The 21,983-nt window shown below is 41.1% G+C and overlaps 1 protein-coding gene across 4 annotated transcripts in view; it reads left to right on the top strand.

Annotated features, from left to right (window-relative positions):
• The first annotated feature begins 614 nt into the window (after positions 1-614).
• ZMYM2 (zinc finger MYM-type containing 2) overlaps positions 615-21,983 on the top strand; it is a 101,535-nt gene continuing 80,166 nt past the window's right edge. For 3 of the 4 annotated variants that reach the window (XR_009005860.1, XM_057532536.1, XM_057532535.1), the window contains exons 1-2: positions 615-773; positions 1,537-1,605. The gene's annotated coding sequence lies outside the window, so the exon portion shown is untranslated. The remainder of the gene's footprint in view (positions 774-1,536; positions 1,606-21,983) is intronic. The other variant, XM_057532537.1, reaches the window with a different exon arrangement.

The raw sequence follows: 21,983 nt of genomic DNA, 5'->3' as shown, positions 1-21,983 counted from the left end.
CGTCGCTCGCGGCCGCTGCAGGGTCAGGCGGCCCGGCTCAGGCCCTCGGGCCGCCCGGCCCCGATAGCTCTCGGCCCCCAGGGGCCGGGCCGAGCCGAGGCGGGTGCGGCGATCACAAGAGTCAGCGGCCCGACCCTGACGGGCCGGGCCGGAGTGGGGGCGGGGAAGGGGGGGTGGAATGGAGGTGCAGGGGTGTGGCCTGCGCCTGAAGGACAGGGCGTCGGACCACCCCCTCGTGGGGGGTCCTGAAGGAAGGCGGACGCAGCCAATGGGCGTGCCCGAGGCCCCTGGCCCGCCCTCCCCAGCAGCCAGTGAGGGCGTGGGGGGCGGGGCTGGCCGGGCCGGGCCGCGCCGCCGCGGCCACAGCCTCCGCCTCCTCACCAGCGCTAAAGCCGGGACTGGACCGAGCGGAGTTGCGCGTGTTGCCGAAGGGGGGGGGCCGGGGGCGGGGAGGTTCGTTCCGCGGAGCCGCAGCCAGAACCGGGTGAGGCTTGTCCCCGCCGAGTCTCCAGCCCAGGGCCGCCGACAGTGGGGGTGGCCGGGAGCGGCGCAGCCTCCGGAGGCGGAGGCGGAGGCGGAGGCGCCGGGAGGCGGAGATGGGTGAGGGCGGCCTCCGGAGCCTCCCACCGACCCGGGACAAGCGCCCCGCGGCGCGGCCGCCGTCGCCGCTACCGCGTCGGGGCCTCGGGCTGCCGGCGGCTCCGCTGATGTCCCAGGCGCCTTGGCGGGCGGCCCGCGGGCTGCGGGAGTGCGGGCGCGGCCGCGAGGGCCGGGTGAGGCGGCCGCCGGCGGCGGGGGTCGCTCGGGGCCGCCCGGGGCGGGGGCCGGCGGCGGGGGTCGCGGGGGGGTGGGGGTGGGGCGGGGTGGGGGAGGGGCGCCTCCGTGGGTGATCGGGGCCGCGCTCGCACCCTCTCGGCGGCGGCGCGAGGTCCCCAAGTTTGGCGGCGAGGGCGTGGGCCCCCCGCGCCGGTCCCCTCCTCTGCCGCCCCGGCCCCGGCGCGCGCGCGGCTCGGCTCCGCACGTATTGTTTGGCCGGGTCTCTAATGGCGGACGGGGAGGCAGCGCTGCCGGTCGCCGACTGCGGGGGGGGCAAGTCTCGGGCCCGGGGCAGGAGCTCGGGGCAAATGCGGGGGGTTTCCGCCCCGCGGTGACGCGAGCCGCCCCCCGCCCCTGAGCGGATGCGGGCGCGATGGGGACGGCGCTGGGTGGGCCGATTCGGGGGATAGGATTCCCCGCTGGCGTCGAGGCTGCGCTCGCCCTTCCCCCTCCCCCTCCCGGAGCAGGCCTGCTGCCCTCCGCCTCCTCCCTCCAGGGTTTGCCTTTCACGTGGGTTTTGGTCCCAAATAAAAATTTTACGCCGTTTCGCTCTACTTTACGTAGGAGGGGGTTGTTGGTCACGGGCTGGGGAGCAATAATCGAAGGTCCGAACCTCCTTGACCTCTTATTCCCTTCTCTGTCTCCTCCTGGTGGAAGGGGCTTGGTTCTCCCACCTGGTTAGGTGTTCTTGATCCATTTTTCATTTTTCCTCTTACCCAGGACCAGGAGTTGACTTCATCTCTACCTGGTGCATCTCTGGCAGAACGTGAGGAAAACAACACCCCCATTGTGAGTCTTTTGCCCCTCATTTGAGGCTCTTGAGGACTTTGTCAGGTTGTAGGGCCGGAGCGTCTCCGTTGTTTTGAGGGGGAGGAGCTTTCCCCTGGGTGGCAGCTGCCCCCGGGGCGCAGCCTGGGTAATGGCTGGTGTGGCAGCTGGGAGTGGGCGCTGCTGTTTGCACCGCTGCAGACATCTCTCCTGCTGCAATACCAACCTCAGCAACCAGACGACGGGCTCCTGCAGCTGCTCACGTTACCCGGGAGGAGGGGTGGGGGAAGGAGGGCATATTGCTGGCGCCCTCTAGAGTTCCAGGGCGGGAAGTGAAGTTGTTGCGCTTCTGATGCTCGGTGTGCAACCATCTTTAACACTTTCTCTTCCTTTACAATGGAGAATTGATTGAAGGGGTTGGAGGAACAGAAAGACGGATTTCACTCTGTGTGTACGACGTAAAACACAAATTTTGACTCTTGGGGTTCATGAGTTGGTAGATGTCTTTGATGTGTTTGCTTAGGAAAGGGCATGAGGTCCACTCCTCCAGTTCTCTTAGTTTACCAGCTAGTGTGCTGGTGAGACCAGTCCGCTGCTCTGGTTACTCTTAGTCCCCCATATTTTGTGATGCTTAGTCTTCAACTTAGTCTTCAAGTTGTTCTTGAACGTGTTATCTGAGGGTTATCGTTTATTGCTTTCAATTTGTTGGTTTTAAGATAGTCTTGGAATGTGCGAGACACTAAGGTAAACATAACGAGTTATTTTCCGTCAATTGAAATTAGTTACAAAATATCAGTGAATTTTAGCATTCTAGACAAATTGTATCTCTGGAGCCTCCTGACAGTTGGTATTGTAACTTGCACATCTCTGTCAGAGGTGAGTCATGAGTATAGTAGCTCGTGCTTAAATATTAAGTCCCAAATGGGTCGAAAAATAATTTATGATGAACATACTGATTGCATACTGATTGTGAAGGATGATGTGAGGATGGCAACTTGTATGAAACGAACACTACTTTAGGCAGGTGCCGGGCACTTTCATGTATTATTTCCTTTACTCTTGGCAAATAGCCTGCAGGGTAATAAAAATAGCATGCATTGAGCCCTTATTGTATGCCAGCACAATAGTAAGCTAAGTTTTTTTAAAAAGTTAACTATGAGAACTTTTAAATTTATGAGTGAGAATAGTATATTGAACCTCTTTGTACCTATCATTTACAGTCTATAATTATCAACACATGTCCAGACTAATTTTTAACATGTATTAAGTAATTTAATCCTCATGAAAACCTAGTGTTTTTTTTTTTTAATTTTTATTTATTTATTTATTTATTTATTTTTGGCTGTGTTGGGTCTTCGTTTCTGTGCGAGGGCTTTCTCTCTTTGCGGCAAGCGGGGGCCACTCTTCATCGCGGTGCGCGGGCCTCTCACTATCGTGGCCTCTCTTGTTGCGGAGCACAGGCTCCAGACGCGCAGGCTCAGTAATTGTGGCTCACGGGCCTAGTTGCTCCGTGGCATGTGGGATCTTCCCAGACCAGGGCTCGAACCCGTGTCCCCTGCATTGGCAGGCAGATTCTCAACCACTGCGCCACCGGGGAAGTCCAAACCTAGTGTTTTTATTCCTAATTCGTAGAGGAGGAAACAGAGGCATAGGCAGATACCCAGGTAGTAGTATTTGGTAAAGCAAGGATTTGAACTTAACCAGTTTGATTACAGGCCTAAGTTCAGCAACTGTGTTGTCCTATTTTATTTTTAAGTTTTTTATTTATTTTATTTTGTTTTATTTTTTGGCCACGAAGGGGCGGGGGGTGGAATGTGGGATCTTAGTTCCCCCACCAGGGGTTGAACCCACGCCCCCTGCATTGGCAGCTTGGAGTCCTAACCACTGGACTGCCAGGGAAGTCCATGTGTTGTCCTGTTTTAAAGTATATAATATGCTTGTTTTACAAATTTAGAAATTGAAACTGAAAAAAAATTGAAGGTTACAATTTTCTCAGCGTATATTGTTTTCATGGAGAACAGTGGGTAAACAAATACAAAATGTTTGACTCTTACTGAGTACCTTTTAAAAAAATAGTAGTACCACAGTTATCAATTAGATTATTTGACTGCCTTAAAACTAACAGGGTCTGTTTGAATCAGAAATAATATATTCTCTTTTTTCAGTGTGTCTGTGCAATTTAGTATCTATAATTGTTTCCTAAATACTGTAACTTTAATGACTCTAACTTCTGTAATGAGTTTAAAGCTCTTTTCAGGCATTAGATCATTCAGCTATAGTGGATCAAGGATTAGATCTTTCAACTAGATGGGCATTGCTTATTTTATCACCCCATATTTTCACAAAAGATTTACCTTTCTAAAATTTTTTCCTTTGTTCTTATTTGTGATGTTGATGGGGGAAGGTCGATTGGTTGGTTAAGTAAACATTCGGAGATGAGGACATACAAAATGTATAATCAGGACTTTCCTATAATGTCAACACATGTATACTAATGAAAACCATGGTTCTTTCTAATACAGTTGATCCTTGAACTACATGGGTTTGAATTGTTGGTCCACTTACACCCGGATTTTTTTCAATAGTGTTACACTATCTGTAGGCAGTTGGATCTGTGGATATGGAGGAACTCAGTAAAAGGAAGGACCATCTATAAGTTATACATGGATTTTCTTCTCCCTTCCTTCCTTCCTTCCTTCCTTCCTTCCTTCCTCCCTCCCTTCCTCCCTTCCTCCCTCCCTCCCTCCCTCCTTCCTTCCTCTTTTCGTGCATGAGGGATCAAACCTGTGCCCCCTGCACTGGAAGCTTGGAGTCCTAACTACTGGACCGCCAGGGAATTCCCTATACATGGATTTTCAACTGCTACCCCCTGACCCCCCCAGTTTTTGAAGGGATGTAGTTCTTGTTTTCCTTAATGATTTAGCTCGGAATTAAAAATTCTTTTACTTAAAAACACCAACTAATGGTGCTTTAATGTGCCAGACAATAAGATGAAGATAAGCTGACAATTTTAAATTGACATTGATTAAATCAAAGTTCTTTATTATACTTAAATTTATTGCACACTTAATGTGAGTTAGGTGCTTTTAGATGTACTTAAAAGTATTTTGACATTTAAAAATACTTCACATATTTATGGTACCTTTCTTTAATGCATCCTTAATAGTATGTATTCCTCCCATTGTCCTTTTTAAACAGTTGAGGGAAAGAGAGAGTGGTCTCTGCTTTTCCATGTTCTGCTTATATAATCTCATGGGCTGGAGTTTTGTTTTGTTTTGTTTTTAAGTATTTATTTATTTATTTATGGCTGTGTTGGGTCTAAGTTTCTGTGCGAGGGCTTTCTCCAGTTGTGGCAAGCGGGGGCCACTCTTCATCGCGGTGCGCGGGCCTCTCACCATCGCGGCCTCTCTTGTTGTGGAGCACAGGCTCCAGACGCGCAGGCTCAGTAATTGTGGCTCACGGGCCCAGCTGCTCCGCGGCACGTGGGATCTTCCCAGACCAGGGCTCGAACCCGTGTCCCCTGCATTGGCAGGCAGATTCTCAACCACTGCGCCACCAGGGAAGCCCTGGGCTGGTGTTTTGTACCTCATGTGGTGGGACATCTCTGAATCACTCAGATGTCACACAGATGCTGACAATGAATGTTTCAGACTTTTGTGTGGATATGGAGCTTGACATACCATCTTTGTACAACAGTGTTCATATCCTTAAAAGTTTTATTGTATGTTGCCCTTGTTTGACGTACAAAAGTGCCTAAACTTAATGCATTTGAGACAAAATGAAATCTTCACCTTTAGTCAGATGCTGTGTTATTACTGTGATGGAAAGAATGTGTATGAATGCCGGAGCTCTATCTTTGTTGTCAAAAGGTGTGGTATAATTAGAAATTTTATATCTTTTTCTAGGCATTCATGTCTGTCTGCCCCATTAACAATATTATTCACACATATATTATTTTACTGAATAACACTTACTATAAGAGGACTTCGGCATATTCAACTTGCATGTGTTTTTTTTAGGCAATGCAAGATGAGCTTAAACCCAAGTGCTTTCTCCGGTTGGATTATCTAACAGTATTTTATGTAGGGCATTTTAAGTTAGGAAACAAGTACACAGAGAGATTGTGTTGATTCCATGCATTTTCCATTTTTTCATTTCAGTTGGTTAATTTATTTCTGTTCCTGTCAGAGCATAGAATTGGGATTTTAGAATTGAACAGGACTTTTAAGCTAATGAAATCTCAGAGTTTTTATGGACAACTCCAATATGGAAGAACCATAAAGTTGTCACTGAGAAAAGTTGCTTTTAGATAAATCAGAAATTTTGAACTATGGGGCTCTGGGTAACAACTGTAGTTTTTTATTTTTTATTTTGGTTGTTTACCAGCAAGAAAATTGTTTTACATAGTTGGAATTGCAAATTTTTATATCTGTAATCTGTTTTTTAAACAAGTCACTTTTGTAATTTTAGGTTTCTGTTATTAAAATAGTAATGAGAAGAGAATTATGAAGGCCAGCACTAAACACTTAGTAACAAGATAAGTTGGTCATCTTGAAGTGTTAAAAGTTGGATTACAACACATTTGAGCATATCTGTTGTTTTATTGCATATTTTAAAATGTATTAATTTTTTTGGATCAAGTTTTGCACAACACTTGAAGCACTTTGTAACTGCAGAATAAATTTTTGTGAACTATTGAAAAGTCTAGAGTTAAAATGTGTAGAGAGGTTTGCTAAAATGCTTGCTCACATGACTAGTTTGGGATTTGTTCTTAGTTCTATTTTATTTTTAACTTCATAGCAGTCCATTGAAAATTACAAGTAATAAAATTTAAGAAGAATTTGGGGTCTTTAATTTGAAAGAAAGATATGACTGTTGGGGGTTTTATTTTTACTGATTTGATCAATGTCCCATAAGTGTTAATGTTTACTACATCAAGAAACGATTTAAGAGTAAACTTCGGGGCTTCCCTGGTGGCGCAGTGGTTGGGAGTCTGCCTGCTAATGCGGGGGACGCGGGTTCGAGCCCTGGTCTGGGAGGATCCCACATGCCGCGGAGCGGCTGGGCCCGTGAGCCACAATTACTGAGCCTGCGCGTCTGGAGCTGTGCTCCGCAGCGGGAGGGGCCGCGATGGTGAGAGGCCCGCGCACCGTGATGAGGAGTGGCCCCCGCTTGCCACAACTGGAGAGGGCCCTAGCACAGAAACGAAGACCCAACATAGCAATCAATCAATCAATTAATCAATAAAAAAATAAATCTTTAAAAAAAAGAGTAAACTTCGGATATTAGGATAAATATTTGATAGTCCTGGCTTAAAAAAAAAAACAACCAAACTTTCACATATTTGTGTTATTAATGTGATCTTGTTTTTATCTTTCTTCAAGAGTTACCAAATTATTGTTAGAGAATTTCAGCCATTCTCTTTAATATCAATAGGCTGCCAAGGGTCAGATTTCTCTTCTCTAGAGGGTTCTAGATATTTTTCTCTCTATGTTCCTAGTGAATTTGAAGGTCAGATTTGTTTTTGTGAATTTAAAGTATTTTATCCTTAAATTATTAAATATTTTAGTGTGATTCTGATATTAAATTGTGATTTAAGATAAATTTTCTAGGAATAGGATTAATTGTTGCAACCTCATTAAAATTTTTGGGAAGGATCTGTTATAGTTCTTGCAATAAACATTTTTTTTTCTAACTATACATTTTGATTGGATAAGAAAAATACTTAGGACTTCCCTGGCGGTCTAGTGGTTAAGACTCTGTGCTTCAACTGCAGGGGTCGTGGGTATGATTCCTGATGGGGGTAAGATCCCGCATGCTGCGCAGCACGGCCAAAAAAAGAAAAATACTTTTTAAGTAAATATTTTAAGTAAAATTGTGATGCGCAGTTAGAGGTTTCAGACAGAAGAAAGTTTATAAAATATGACTAATACAATGAAACAAATTATTCAGTTGTTTTACTTTATAGCAATGCCATGTATATGTTACTTTTTATGTAGTAGCCTAGATTCCTTTATTAATTGTAAGAATTTAATCTGAAATTATGGTTTTGTAACTTAAAAACATTAAAGAAACTTTGTAATACTGGAACAGTTTCATAATCATTCGTTTCAAAGAGGTATATCTTTTGCCTAGGAAGAGTGGTGTTTCTTGGACTATTGAGCTGGACTAGACTGAGAATAGTTCAGGGTAATCAGGGCACTGTGGAAATCACTTATTCAACAAATTGTGTATCGTATACCATCTATTATATATCAAGTAGTCATAAAAGATGTGTTCTGTTAATGTTGGCTAGCAGTTTCTTTGGTGCTAGTGCTCATTTGGGGTGACCCCAATGATTATCAGATTAGTGAATTTTGTTTCCAGTTCTGTGGAAGTAAAGAAATATTAGAGTGGAAGTAAAAATTTAGGTTAAATGAAATTTTTATCTTGTCTTTTTGTTTTAGATTTCTATTGGTATTTTTTTCTTTGAAGCTTGTTTTATTTTAATTATTTTAGTTTATTTTGATTATTTCTGGCCCTCACGTGGTATCTGAATTCTTGTATGTTCATGTTTGTATGTTTGTTTTTTTCCCTAAATTATTTTTTAAAAAAAATAATTAATTAATTAATTTCTGGCTGCGCTGGGTCCTCGTTGCTGCACGCAGATTTTCTATAGTTGGGGTGAGTGGGGGCTACTCTTCACTGCAGAGCACGGGCTCTAGGCGTGTGGGCTTCAGTAGTTGTGTCACATGGGCTCAGTAGTTGTGGCTCCCGGGCTTAGTTCCTCCGCTGGACCAGGATTGAACCCGTGTCCCCTACATTGGCAGGCGATTCTTAACCACTGCACCACCAGGGAAGTCCTGTTTGTTTGTTTTGAAGTAATGAAAAATTTGCTCTTGTTTTAGTTATATAAATTTGTCGCTTTAAAATTAAACTTGTTTTAGCTTTACAACTTTCATTACTATGAATATTGTCTCACTTTCTATGTTTATTTTTGTATGTCTGTTTTAATACTGTGAAGTCCTGTTTCCAGGAAGTCATTACATTCTATATCTGCAAACAGTTTTAGTTGCTCATCAAAGCTTGTGTTGAAGTTGGTCTTTTTCTTCCATGACACAAGCTCCTGACTGCCACTGTTCCTTGTTGTCTTCATTTGTATAATCACGTTTTCCATCCTTGATGTCCTTGCCCAGCTGTTTTCATCCTATCTTCCTCTTGGACTTAAGTGTTCATTTGCCTTTCCTAACTTTCTTTTGCATTAAAAAAAAAAAAAAATTACCACACAGTATCTGGAAAAGCATCCTATGTTGTAAGTCTGATTTTGCTGTATTTATATGAGGCGTATCCAGATTTTATTAAACTTTTGAATTTGGTGAGATCATGGAAAAAATTTGCTGAAAATTATCAAATTTCACTTAAAATAAATTTTATTTTATATAAATTATTCCTCAGTGAAACCGTTAAAAACCATTTTTGCTCCACCATTTACCAATTTGTGGTCTCTGGTAAGTCATTTAACCTCTAAGCCTTAATTTACTCATAGGACAAGTAAGTATAGTACTGTCTGCTTTCTTGAGATTGCTGTGAGGTGGGTTAAAAATAATACAGAGTATGTGATTGGCCAATAGTAGGTGCTCAGTTAACAGCAGCTACAGTTCTTCCCTATTTATATAGAGCAAACATCATGAATTTGTTGCCACCACTGGGACGGTAAACTCAGTGAATGCTCATGTGATAGAAGGAATTACGTTCCTGTTCACAGCCTTCTCTCTCTGACGGCTCCTTCATTAGTCTTTTAAGTGTGCTAACATGCTGTCTCTTCCAGAATCTCTGCACCTTTCCCAAACTTCCTTTTCCTGTACTTTTCCAAAGAAGCTCACTGATTTGCACTCTCAACACTATACCAAATCTGCTGTTTTGAGGTCACTAGTGACTTAATTTTCAAATCTTAGGTGCCTCTTTTTTTTGTCTTAACTCTGTAAGATTTGAAATTTATTATATTCCTTGAAACTGTTGACTTCTGGGACTTTGAACTTAACATTATCTTATACTTCTGATGATCTCCTTCACGTCCCCTCATTAGATTCAAATATAGAGACCTTTATGTATCCTTATTTCCTAAGGTACTTAGCCCTCTCCTGTTTTGTTTTGTACTTTGACCTTAGTCCATTTTGTTAGAAAGTGGGAGTTATATTTACAAGGCACGTTCATCCTGTTTCTTTCTCCAGTCTACAGCCAGATTAATTTTCCCTAAAGCCCAGTCTGATCACATCACTCACTTTCCAAAATCTTCAGGGATTCTTGCTGGCATGTGAAACAAAATAACAAACTTATAAACTAAGCCTGGGCTTTAAAACCCTTAAAAAGAAGAAATCAATTAGGAAATGCATAATATGTGATTTTTTTAAGGTAGATTCTCAGTGTTCAGATTATGGAGACAGTCATGTAAATGAATAACTGTAAGCAATGAAGCATAATCGGTGACCTACAGAAATGAGTAGTTGTATGCATATCAGAAAAGACAGTTCTTAATATTTTGGTTATAAAGATAAAATGTGCCCTTACAATCAAATAATAAAGAAGTATGTGACATAGAAAGTTTAAGTTCCCCCATAATCCCATGATGATTTTTTCCTGCTCATCATACTAATAATTTTGCATATATATTGTTATCAACAGTCAACATTTTCGATAATTGCTTCCCTGTCCTTATGTTGCCAAAGTCTTCAGCTGATTAATGTTTGAATTCTACTGATGAGTGTATTAGAGCAGGTCACAAATCTCAGTTCTATATGAAAGAGGGTAATGTGGTAGCATTAGTTCAGCAGAAGCTTAATGAGCAAGGTGGGAAGAGCGGTGCTGAAACTGAGCCTGCCCTGAAGGCGGGGTCAGATCAGGCAGGAGTCTTATATAGGAAGTAGACTGGAAAGCCACGGAAGAAGCAATTGATGTAGTCTGATTTAATTTTTAAAAAGATCTTTAGATAGTTTGGGGAATATAGTAGGTGACGTCAGTAATCCAGCAGAAAAATGGTGATGAATTTCTAGGGCTAGAGGAGTGTCAGAAGAGATGGTTAAAAGTGGACAGTTTCAAGATTTATTTTGGAAGTAGGATAGGAATTGGGGGTGACATGGCTGTAGGTGAAGAAAGGAGAAGAAATAAAGGCCTCCAGACTTTTGGTATGAGTAGCTAGACGCATAACATCCCCAAATGGCGAGACTGGAGGAGGGGCAGATAAAGAGTGAAAGAGCATGCTTGAATAACTAGATGTAGGGAGTAGGCAGTTTGGGGCTTTGAAACATCTTGATTGAGATAAATTAAGGACTCTGGGACATTGAGGTATTATTTAAAATCATGGGAGTGGATGAGATCCCCAAAGAAAGTTAAAATTACTTGAAAGTACATTGCAGTTAAAGTTTGGTCCTATGGGAAAGAAGAGATTATTCCTTACCCCAGAAATTCTGTGCCCTAGAGCTAACCTGAATCAATTAATTAATTAATTAATTTACTAGATCAAAAGGGATTTTTGTTTAGACGCTGTCATAGCCCTTGAATGGATTTTTAGTATGTTAATTAAATGATTCCTGTCAGCTTCTAAAGCCAGAGTAGCATTGTTGTGGATCTCTGATAAAGATATGTTATAAAATGATTTCATGGCTAGATGGTAAGCAGCATGAGGTCATAATCTGTGTTCATCTATCATTGACCCCTGTGCCCTTTGCTCACTCCCCAGAGGTTAGTGGTAGCATCAGTTTAGTGTGTATTACTATAAATCCTTTTTGTGCATATACTAACATGTACCTGTAAGAGTAATAAAGTAAATTTATACGTGCATTTTAAAAACATGTATATGTATCTTTCTGCAACTTGCTTTTTCACTTAGTGGTATGTCTTAGACATTTTTCTGAGTTAGTACGTAAAGGTTTTTCTAAACTGTTGTGTGATACACTTCATGACATGGATTTAACAGTTTAGCTATTCTCTTGGTAGACATTTAGTCTATTTGGAATTTTTTGTTATATATAAAATGCTGCATGAAATATACGTGTAGTAGTTTCTTTGGGTTCATGTGTGTTTTCTCTGGGGGAGATTCTGGAGAATAGGAATTACTGAGTCAGTATGTGCGTATTACATGTTTTTATAGGTACTGCCTAATTGCCTTCCACTGGACCACAGTACTGACTACCCTTTCTACTAGTTTCTCCACATTCTTGACAACACTGGATGTTCTCAAATAGTTAAAGTTTTGTCAATTTAATTTATGTTCTTTCTAAAGTATGGATATCAGTTCTTGTTATATCGATTGCAAGTATATTATATATACACATTATATATTATATATAACATATAATATATATATTTTGTATATTTTTATACCTTATTTATGGTGCTTCTTTGCTATGTAAACATTTTATAATGTAATGGGAAAAATCCATTTCACTATTGCAAGAAATAGGAACAATTATAATGAATATGCAAGACTTTTATGAAGGAAATTGTAAAATAATACAGTAGGACATACGAGAAAACCAGAATGGACAGATTTACATATATCTGGATGGGAAGACTTCAATAATGTAAAAATAATAATACTTTTGTCTTCAAATATCTCTAAATTCAATGAAATCCTAACTAAATACCAGAATAGATACATATGGTACCAAATTTAAAAGGTAAAAAGGGTAGAAAGGTAAAAAAGGTAAAAAAAAAAAAGGAAGACTCCCCCCGCTCCATCCACATGGTTCTATTCCTTAGAAGCAAACCACTGTTGTCGTTTTCTTGGCCGTTTATCTGGAGTTATTCTGTGCATGTGTGTGCTGCGTGCTCACGGTGCGTGTGTTCATCCATTGTTAGGTGCCTTGCTTGCATTTATTTTATGGGAGAGGTGGTTCCGTGTTAGTGTGGAAGTATGTTGAGAGCTGCCTCGGTTGTTTCCAAGGCTGCCTAATATTTCACTGTTTGTCTTTATTGTCATTCATTTTATCAGTTGTCTATTGAGAGACATTTAGGGTGTTTCAGTCTTTTAACTTTACAATGAATGTCCTTCTACATTTTGTTCTTTAAAACATGAGATGATATATCTGTAGGAAGAATGTCTAGAAGTGGGATTGCTTGGTCAAAGAAATATTTTTTTGAGTTGCTGTCAGTAGAAGTTGTACCAGTTTACACTGATTTACACTATGAGAGTACACAGTTAAACCTTTTGATTTTTGTCAGTGTGTTAGGAGAAAATTGGTGGCCCTTTAGAGTTTTAACTTGGATTTCTCTTAAATATTTCATATATTTAAGAGACATCTGTATTTTCTTTTCTTGTGAACTCTGTTCACTTTTTTTTGGTCCTTTATTCTCACTGGTTGTTGGTTCATCTCATTGATTGTAGGACCTCTTTGTCTTCATTTTTTTAGGATATGAGTTGCAAATATTTCCTTTGTAGTTAATCATTGTTGTATGTTTGGTATTTTTTCCCCCCATAGAGGTGTCTTCTATTTTTTTTTTTTTCAGAAAAAATTCTGGTAAAATGTATTAACATAAAATTTACCGTTTTTACCTTTTTTTTTTTTAAAGGTAGAATAAGAGACTCTTTTTTTTTAAAATTTATTTATTTATTTATGGCTGTGTTGGGTCTTCGTTTCTGTGCGAGGGCTTTCTCTAGTTGCGGCGAGCGGGGGCCACTCTTCATCGCGGTGCGCGGGCCTCTCACTGTCGCGGCGTCTCTTGTTGCGGAGCACAGGCTCCAGACGCGCAGGCTCAGTAATTGTGGCTCACGGGCCCAGTTACTCCGCAGCATGTGGGATCTTCCCAGACCAGGGCTCGAACCCGTGTCCCCTGCATTGGCAGGCAGACTCTCAACCACTGCGCCACCAGGGAAGCCCCGTTTTTACCTTTTTTAAATGTATAGTTCAGTGGTATTAAGTATATTCATAAGTGTTTTTTAAAAATCACCACTGTTAATTTCCAGAGCCTTTTCATCGTTCCCAGACAGAAGCGCCATACTCATTAAACATGATGCCCGGTGCCTCTTTACCACAGCTCCTAGTGACCTCTCTTCTACCTCTGTCTCTGTGAAATTGCCTATCGTAGGTACCTTAAATAAGTAGAATCTTAAAATGTTTGCCATTTTGTGCCTGGCTTATTTCACCTAGCATGTTTTCAAGGTTCATCTGTGTTGTGGCATATGTCAGAATTTCTTTCCTTTTTAGGACTGAATAATATTCCATTGTATGCCTACATTTTGTTTATCCATTCATTTGTTGATGGACCCTTGGGCTCATTCTACCTTTTGGTCATTGCGAATAAGACTGCTGTGAACATTGGTATGCAAGTATTCATTTGAGTCCCGGCTTTCAGTCCTTTTGTATATATGTATATAAATAAATCTAGACGTGGAATTGACTGCTCACATGTTAATTCTACATATAACTAATTTTTGTATGTCTCTCCAGGACTTGTTATTTTCCTTTTTAAAAAAATAACATCCAGGGCCTCCCTGGTGGCGCAGTGGTTAAGAATCTGCCTGCCAGTGCAGGGGACACGGGTTCGAGACCTGGTCCAGGAGATCCCACATGCCGTGGAGCAGCTAAGCCCGTGCGCCACAACTCCTGAGCCTGCACTCTAGAGCCCACGTGCCACAACTACTGAGCCCACGTGCCACAACTACTGAGCCCACGTGCCACAACTACTGAAACCGGTGCACCTAGAGCCCATACTCCGCAACAAGAGAAGCCACGACAAGGAGAAGCCCACGCACTGCAACGAAGAGTAGCACCCGCTTGCTGCAACTAGAGAAAGCCTGTGCACAGCAGCAAAGACCCAACACAGCCAATAAATAAATAAATAAATAAATTTATTAAAACAAAACAAAACATTCAGGGACGTCCTGGTGGTCCAGTGGTTAAGACTTCATGCTTCCACCATAGGGGGTATGGGTTTGATCCCTTGTCGAGGAACTAAGATCACACATGCCGCATGGCACAGCCAAATTAAAACAAACAAAAAATTCATCTTCATTGCTGTGAAGTGGTATCTCATTTTGTTTTTTTTTTTTTTAATTTTTACTTTTAACTGTGGTAAAAAAACAAACAAACACATACCATAAAATTTATCATCTTGGCCATTTTTAAGTTGTATAGATCAGTAGTGCTAAGTATATTCACATTATTGTGCAGCAGATCTCCAGAACTTTTTCATCTTGAAAAGCCGAGACTATAACGATTAAACAATTCCCTGTTTACTCCTCGGCACCATCCTACTTTCTATTTGTATGATTTTTGACTTCTTGAGATACATTATATCATTTATGTGTGATCATACAGTGTTTATCTTTTTTCACTTAGCATAGTGATCTCAAGGTACATCCTTGCTGTAGCATATAACAGGATTTCCTTTCTTTTTAATGCTGAATAATATTCCATTGTACGTATATACCACATTTTGTTTATACATTCATCTGCTCGTGGAACTTTTGGTTGCATCTACCTTTTGGCTATTATGAATAATGCTGCTGTGAACATAAACATGCAAGTATCTCTTCGAGATCTTGATTTTAGTTATTTTGGATATAGTATACCCAGAGTGGGATTGCTGAATCTTATGGTAATTCAATTTTTAATTTCTTGAGTAACCTCCATGCTGTTTTCTATAGCTGCTGCACCTTTTTACATTCCCATCAGCAGTGCACAAGGGATCAAGTTTCTTCAACCAACCAACCAACCAACCAGTTTCTCTTCACTAATACGTGTTACTTTTTGTTTGTTTGTTTTGATAGTAGGCATCCTAATGGATGTGACATGTTTCCTGGTTTTGATTTGCATTTCCCTAATAACCGATGATGTTGAGCATAGCATCATTGGGAAGAATTTGAGAAGGATCAGTGTTAATTCTTCTTTAAATGTTTGGTAGAATTCACCTGTGAACCCCTCTGGTCCAGATTTCTTTGTTGGGAGATTTTTGATTACTGATTCAATCTCTTTGCATGTTATAATTCTATTCAGAATTTGTATTTCTTCTTGAGTCAGTTTTGGTAGTTTGTATTAGGAATTTGTCCATTTTGTCTTGGTTATCCAGTTTGTTGGCATGTAATTGCTCATAATGTTCTCTTACTCATTTCTGTAAAATCAGTAGTGCTATCTTATTTACATTTCTGATTGATTTTTTAACTTTTTTATTTTTGGTCTGCTATTCACATGTCAATTGCTTTCTTTCTTTTTTTTTTTTGGCCGCACTGCATGGCTTGTGGGATCTTAGTTCCCCGACCAGTGAAAGTGCCAAGTGCTAACCACTGGACCCCCAGGGAATTCTGTTCGTTTCTGGTTTTAATAATTTGAGATTTTGTTTCCTTGTCAGTCTAGCTAAAAATTTGTTAATTTTTTCAAGGAACCACTTATTTTTTTTCTCTATTTTTCTGCTTTCTGTTTTGTTTATCTGTATACTCATCTTTATTACTGCATTCTTTCTGCTACCTTTAGTTTGCTCTTTTTCTGGTTTCTTAAGGTGTAAAGTTTGTTTATTGATTTGAGATATTTTTAATGTAGGCATTAATAGCAATAAGTTTTCTGCTGACCACAGCTTTCATTGCATCCTTAAGTTTTGATATGTTGTGTTTTTGATTTTTGTTTCAAAGTATTTCACTTTCCCTAGTGATTTCTTCTTTGGCCCATTGGTTGGTTAAGTGTGTTAATTTCTACCTATTTTGTGATTTTTCATTTGTGCTTCTGTTATTTCTGGTTCCATTCCATTGTGATTAGAAAAGATACTGTATCATTTTGATCCTTTTACATTTTAAAAAAAAATAAGTTATTTTTTAATTTTATTTGTTTGGCTGTGTTGGGTCTTTGTTGCTGCGCACTGGCTTTCTCTAGTTGCGTTGAGCAGGGGCTACTCTTCATTGCGGTGCGTGGGCTTCTCATTGCGGTGGCCTCTCTTGTTGCAGAGTACGGGCTCTAGGTGCGCAGGCTTCAGTAGTTGCAGCATGCGGGCTCAGTAGTTGCGGCACGCGGGCCCTAGAGCGAGTGGGCTTCAGTAGTTGTGGCGCACGGGCCTAGTTGCTCCGTGGCACGTGGGGTCTTCCTGGACCAGGGCTCGAACCCGTGTCCCCTGCATTGGCAGACGGATTCTTAACCACTGTGCCACCAGAGAAGTCCCTCATTAACATATATTGATAATTATTGTTTTATGCATTTGCCTTTTAAATCATAGGGAAAAAAGTAGTTATAAACTGAAAGTACATTAATACTGGCTTTCTATTGATTTTCTATATTTACTTTATATATATATTTATATATTCATTTGTGTTCTTTATTTCTTATGGCTTCAATTTACTCTCTAGTGTGTTTTTATTTTTGCCTGAAGGATTCCCTTTAGCATTTCATGTTGGGTAGGTCTGCTGGTAATAAATTCCCCTTTGTTTATCTGGAAATGTCTTAATTTCTCCTTAATTTTGGAGGAGTTTTTTTGTTGGATATATAATTCTTGGTTGACAGATTTTTTTGTTGTTGTTCACCTTTTTAAATGTCATGCCATAGCTTTTGGCTTCCATGGTTTTGGATGAGAAATATACTGATGATCCAAATCTTTTTGAGAATCCATTGCATATGATGAGTCACTTCTCTCTTAGTTTAAAAATTCTCGTGTACTGTCGGGTCCACAATTTGATTATTACCTGTCTTGGTGTGGCTATCTTTGAGCTTATCTGGCTTGAAGTTTGTTGAGCTTCTTGGGTGTGTATATTCATCTTCATCATATTTGGGAAGTTTACAGCCATTGTGTCTTCAAATATATTTTTTGTCCTTTTTTTTCTCTTTTTATGTTACATGTGTTGGTGCACATGGTGGTGTTTCACAGATCCCTCAGGCTCTGTTTATTTTTCTTCATTCTTTTTTTCCTTCTCCTCAGACTGGATAATTTTAATTTTTCTGCCTTTCAGTTTACTGATTCTTTCTTCTGCTTGCTCAGATCTGCTATTGATACCCTCCAGTGAGTTTTTCATTTCTGCTATTATATTTTTCATCTCCAGTATTTCTGTTTGGCTACTTTTTTTTTTTTTAATTGAAGTATAGTTGATTTACAATGTTGTGTTAGTTTCAGGTATATACAGCAAAGTGATTCAGTTATACATATATATATTCTTTTTCATATTCTTCTCCATTATAGGTTATTACAAGATATTGAGTAGAGTTCCCTGTGCTGTACAGCAGGTCCTTATTTATCTATTTTATGTATAAAAGTAGTGTGTATTTATTATAAAAGTAGTGTTTATCTATTTTATATATAAAAGTAGCATGTATCTGTTAATCTGAAACTCCTAATTTATCCCCCTCCCCCATTTCCCTTTTGGTAACCATAAGTTTATTTTCTCTGTCTATGCGTCTGTTTCTGTTTTGTAAATAAGTTCATTTGTATCATTTTTTTAGATTCCACAAGTAAGTGATACCAAGTGATATTTGTTTTTCTCTGTTTGACTTCCCTCACTTAGTATGATAATCTCTGGGTCCATCCATGTTGTTGCAAATGGCATTATTTCATTCTTTCTTCTCGCTGAGTAATATTCCATTGCATATATGTACCACATCTTCTTAATCCATTCACCTGTCGATGGACACTTAGGTTGCTTCCATGTCTTGGCTATTGTAAATAGTGCTGCTATGAACATTGAGGTGCACGTATCTTTTTTTTTTTTTTAATTTTTTTTTTTTTTTTTTTTAATGATATTCTTGTCTGCTTACATTCTTTTTATGTATGTATGTATGTATGTATGTATGTATGGCTGTGTTGGGTCTTCGTTTCTGTGCGAGGGCTTTCTCTAGTTGTGGCAAGCGGGGGCCACTCTTCATCGCGGTGCGTGGGCCTCTCACTATCGCGGCCTCTCGTTGCCGCGCACAGGCTCCAGACGCGCAGGCTCAGTAATTGTGGCTCACGGGCCGAGTTGCTCCGCGGCATGTGGGATCTTCCCAGACCAGGGCTCGAACCCGCGTTCTCTGCATTGGCAGGCAGATTCTCAACCACTGCGCCACCAGGGAAGCCCGCACGTATCTTTTTGACTTAGAGTTTTTCTTTTCCAGATGTGTGCCCAGGAGTGGGATTGCTGGATCATATGGTAGTTCTGTTTTTAGTTTTCTAAGGAACCTCCATACTGTTCTTCACAGTGGCTGCACCAATCTACATTCCCACCAACAGTGCAGGAGGGTTCACTTTTGTCCACACCCTCTTCAGCTGTTTGGTAACTTTTTTTTTTTTTTTTTTGGCCATGCCACATGGCTTGCGGGATCTCAGTTCCCCAAGCAGGGATTGAACCCGTGCCCGCTGCATTGGAAGTGCGGAATCTTTTTTTTTTTTTTTAAATATAAATTTATTTATTTATTTATGGCTGTGTTGGGTCTTCGTTGTGGTGTGCAGGCTTCTCATTGTGGTGGCTTCTCTTGTGGATCATGGGCTCTAGGCACGTGGGCTTCAGTAGCTGTGGCACGTGGGCTCAGTAGTTGTGGCTCATGGGCTCTAGAGCACAGGCTCAGTAGTTGTGGTGCACAGGCTTAGTTGCTCCGTGGCATGTGGGATCTTCCCGGACCAGGGCTCGAACCCGTGTCCTTTGCATTGGCAGGCGGATTCTTAACCACTGCGCCACCAGGGAAGCCCTGGAAGCATGGAATCTTAACCACTGGACCGCTAGGGAAGTCCCTGTTTGGTTACTTTTTATGATTTGTATCTGTTTGTTTATGTTTTCATTTTGTCCATACCTTGTTTTTGGATTTCCTTTAATTCTTTGTCCATGCTCTCTGTTAGCTCATTAAGCATATTTAAGGTAGTTGATTTAATGTTTTTGTTTTTTTTAATATTTATTTATTTATTTGGCTGTGTGAGGTCTTAATTGCAGCATGTGGGCTCTTTTAGTTGTGGCGTACGGGATCTAGTTCCCTGACCAGGGATCGAACTCGGGCCCCCTGCATTGGGAGCGCAGAGTCTTAGCCACTGGGCCACCAGGGAAGTCCTGATTTAATGTTTTTGGCTAGTTACTCCAGTATTTGGGATTCCTCAGGGATGGTTTCTAATTCTTTTATTCCTGTGAATAGGGCATACTTTTCTGTTTCTTTGTGTGTTTATACCATTCTGAGAGTATTATAGCTCTGCGTATCTGATTCTCCCATTCTCCTTAGATTGCTGATTTTTCCTTGGGGATGGAGCTGTTTATTTTTGACTTTTTAAACATTTTTTTGCAGAGTGTGAATTTCTTGTTGCTTGTGTCCTTGAAGTTACTGTTCCATCACCCCTGTGGTGAGCTAGTGACCTGACAAAAAGTTTACGTAAATGTCTGGAAGAAAAGAAAAAGAACGTTATACAGGGTTGTGTTTCATTTAATCTGAGAGATGCTACTGGGAATGCTTCTGCTGCCCAGAGGGCTGAGACCAAGAGGACCCCAAGCCACAATCCCAGATTTTGTTGGAAGTCCCTGACCGCCAGTCCTGTGTTCAGCCAGACCCCGGAGGACTGCAGGTGCTGTCCTGTTGGCCGAGCGGAGGGGAGGAATGGGGGACGCTCGCCCACTTAACAGTGAGCAGCAGCCTCTTCGTCACACACTCCCCTGGTGCTTAGTGTCCAGTCAGGTGCAGAGATCCAAGAGGTTGCTTCCAATCCCTCTGTCCAGCTCATTAGTTACTCGGGTAAAGGGACCCATACCCAGAACTTCTGACACTGCCATTTTGGATGACATCTGTCTTCATCTGTTTTTAAGGACCTGTGAGGACCTGTTGCCTTATTCTTCTAAAAATTATGTTGATCAGGATACTTCCTACTTTATGACAAGTGAATGTTGACTATAAGTTTAACTTCATTTGTTATCTGGTCATTTCAAAACTTCCTTTTTTTTTTAAAATAAATTTATTTATTTATTTTTATTTATTTATGGCTGTGTTGGGTCTTCATTTCTGTGCGAGGGCTTTCTCCAGTTGTGGCAAGCGGGGGCTACTCTTCATCGCAGTGCGCGGGCCTCTCACTATCGCGGCCTCTCTTGCTGCGGAGCACAGGCTCCAGACGCGCAGGCTCAGTAATTGTGGCTCATGGGCCCAGTTGCTCCGCGGCATGTGGAATCTTCCAAGACCAGGGCACGAACCCATGTTCCCTGCATTGGCAGGCAGATTCTCAACCACTGCGCCACCAGGGAAGCCCTCAAAACTTTCTTTACTGTGGATTTTTGAGGTGTGCTGAGTTGGTTACAATGAGTCATGCTCCTTTGCTTTCCCTCTTCCAAAGTTTTGGTGCTGTTGAATTATCCCTTGTTCTCCTTGTTCTTGTGGGTTTGTCTTTTTTTTTTTTAATCTCCTTATTTAGTTGGTCTTTTGATGGAAGCAAAATTTTATCTCTGTTTCCAGTTGACCATCCAATTAATTTAATATTAATTTCTACATATTAAGTTTATACCCATCACTTGACTAAATGACAGGCATACCTCGTTTCATTGCACTTCTCAGATATTGCATTTTATTACAAATTGAAAGTTTTTTGTTAAAAATTGAAGGTGTATTGAGCAAGTCTATCGGTGTCATTTTTCTAACAGCATTTTAAAATTAAGGTATGTACTTGTGTTTGACATAATGCTGTTGCACACTTAATAGACAACAGTGTAGTGTAAACATAACTTATATATGCACTGGGAAACCAAAAAATGCATGTGACTCACTTTACTGTGATATTTGCTTTCTTGTGGTGGTCTGGAACTGAACCCACAGTATCTCTGAGGTATGTCTGTATCTCACTGTAGTAGTTTTTTGTTTTTGTTTTTTAATTTAAATTTATTTATTTATTTATTCTTTTTTTGGCGGTGTTGGGTCTTCGTTTCTGTGCGAGGGCTTTCTCTAGTTGCGGCAAGTGGGCGCCACTCTTCATCGCGGTGTGCGGGCCTTTCACTGTCGCGGCCTCTCTTGCTGCGGGGCACAGGCTCCAGACGCGCAGGCTCAGTAGTTGTGGCTCACGGGCCTAGTTGCTCCACGGCATGTGGGATCTTTGCGGACCAGGGCTCAAACCCGTGTCCCCTGCATTGGCAGGCAGATTCTCAACCACTGCGCCACCAGGGAAGCCCACTGTAGTAGTTCTTCAGGTAAATTTTTTGAGTCTTTGAGGTAAAGGCTAATACAATTTGCATATAATGATAATTTTCCTTATTACAAATTGTTATATCTTCCTTTTTCATATTATTACATTGGACGGTACTTCCAGAGCAGTGCTGTGTAGTAATAATAAAGAATATCCTTACCTTAACCTTGACTTTAATGATAGTATTTTAATATTTCCCATTAAGCTGGATGATATCTTTTGGTTTGATAAATATATTTATAAATCCATCTTTCCCATTTTATTAAGAAATTTTATTCTTTTCTTTCTTTTTTTTGTGGCCACGCTCTGTGGCTTGCGGGATCTTAGTTCCCTTACCA

Source organism: Balaenoptera acutorostrata, chromosome 18 (genome assembly GCF_949987535.1).
Source record: "Balaenoptera acutorostrata chromosome 18, mBalAcu1.1, whole genome shotgun sequence".
Classification (NCBI taxonomy): Eukaryota; Metazoa; Chordata; class Mammalia; order Artiodactyla; family Balaenopteridae; genus Balaenoptera; species Balaenoptera acutorostrata.
Note: the sequence above shows the minus strand (reverse complement) of the source record. Positions and strands in the feature narration are given on the sequence as shown.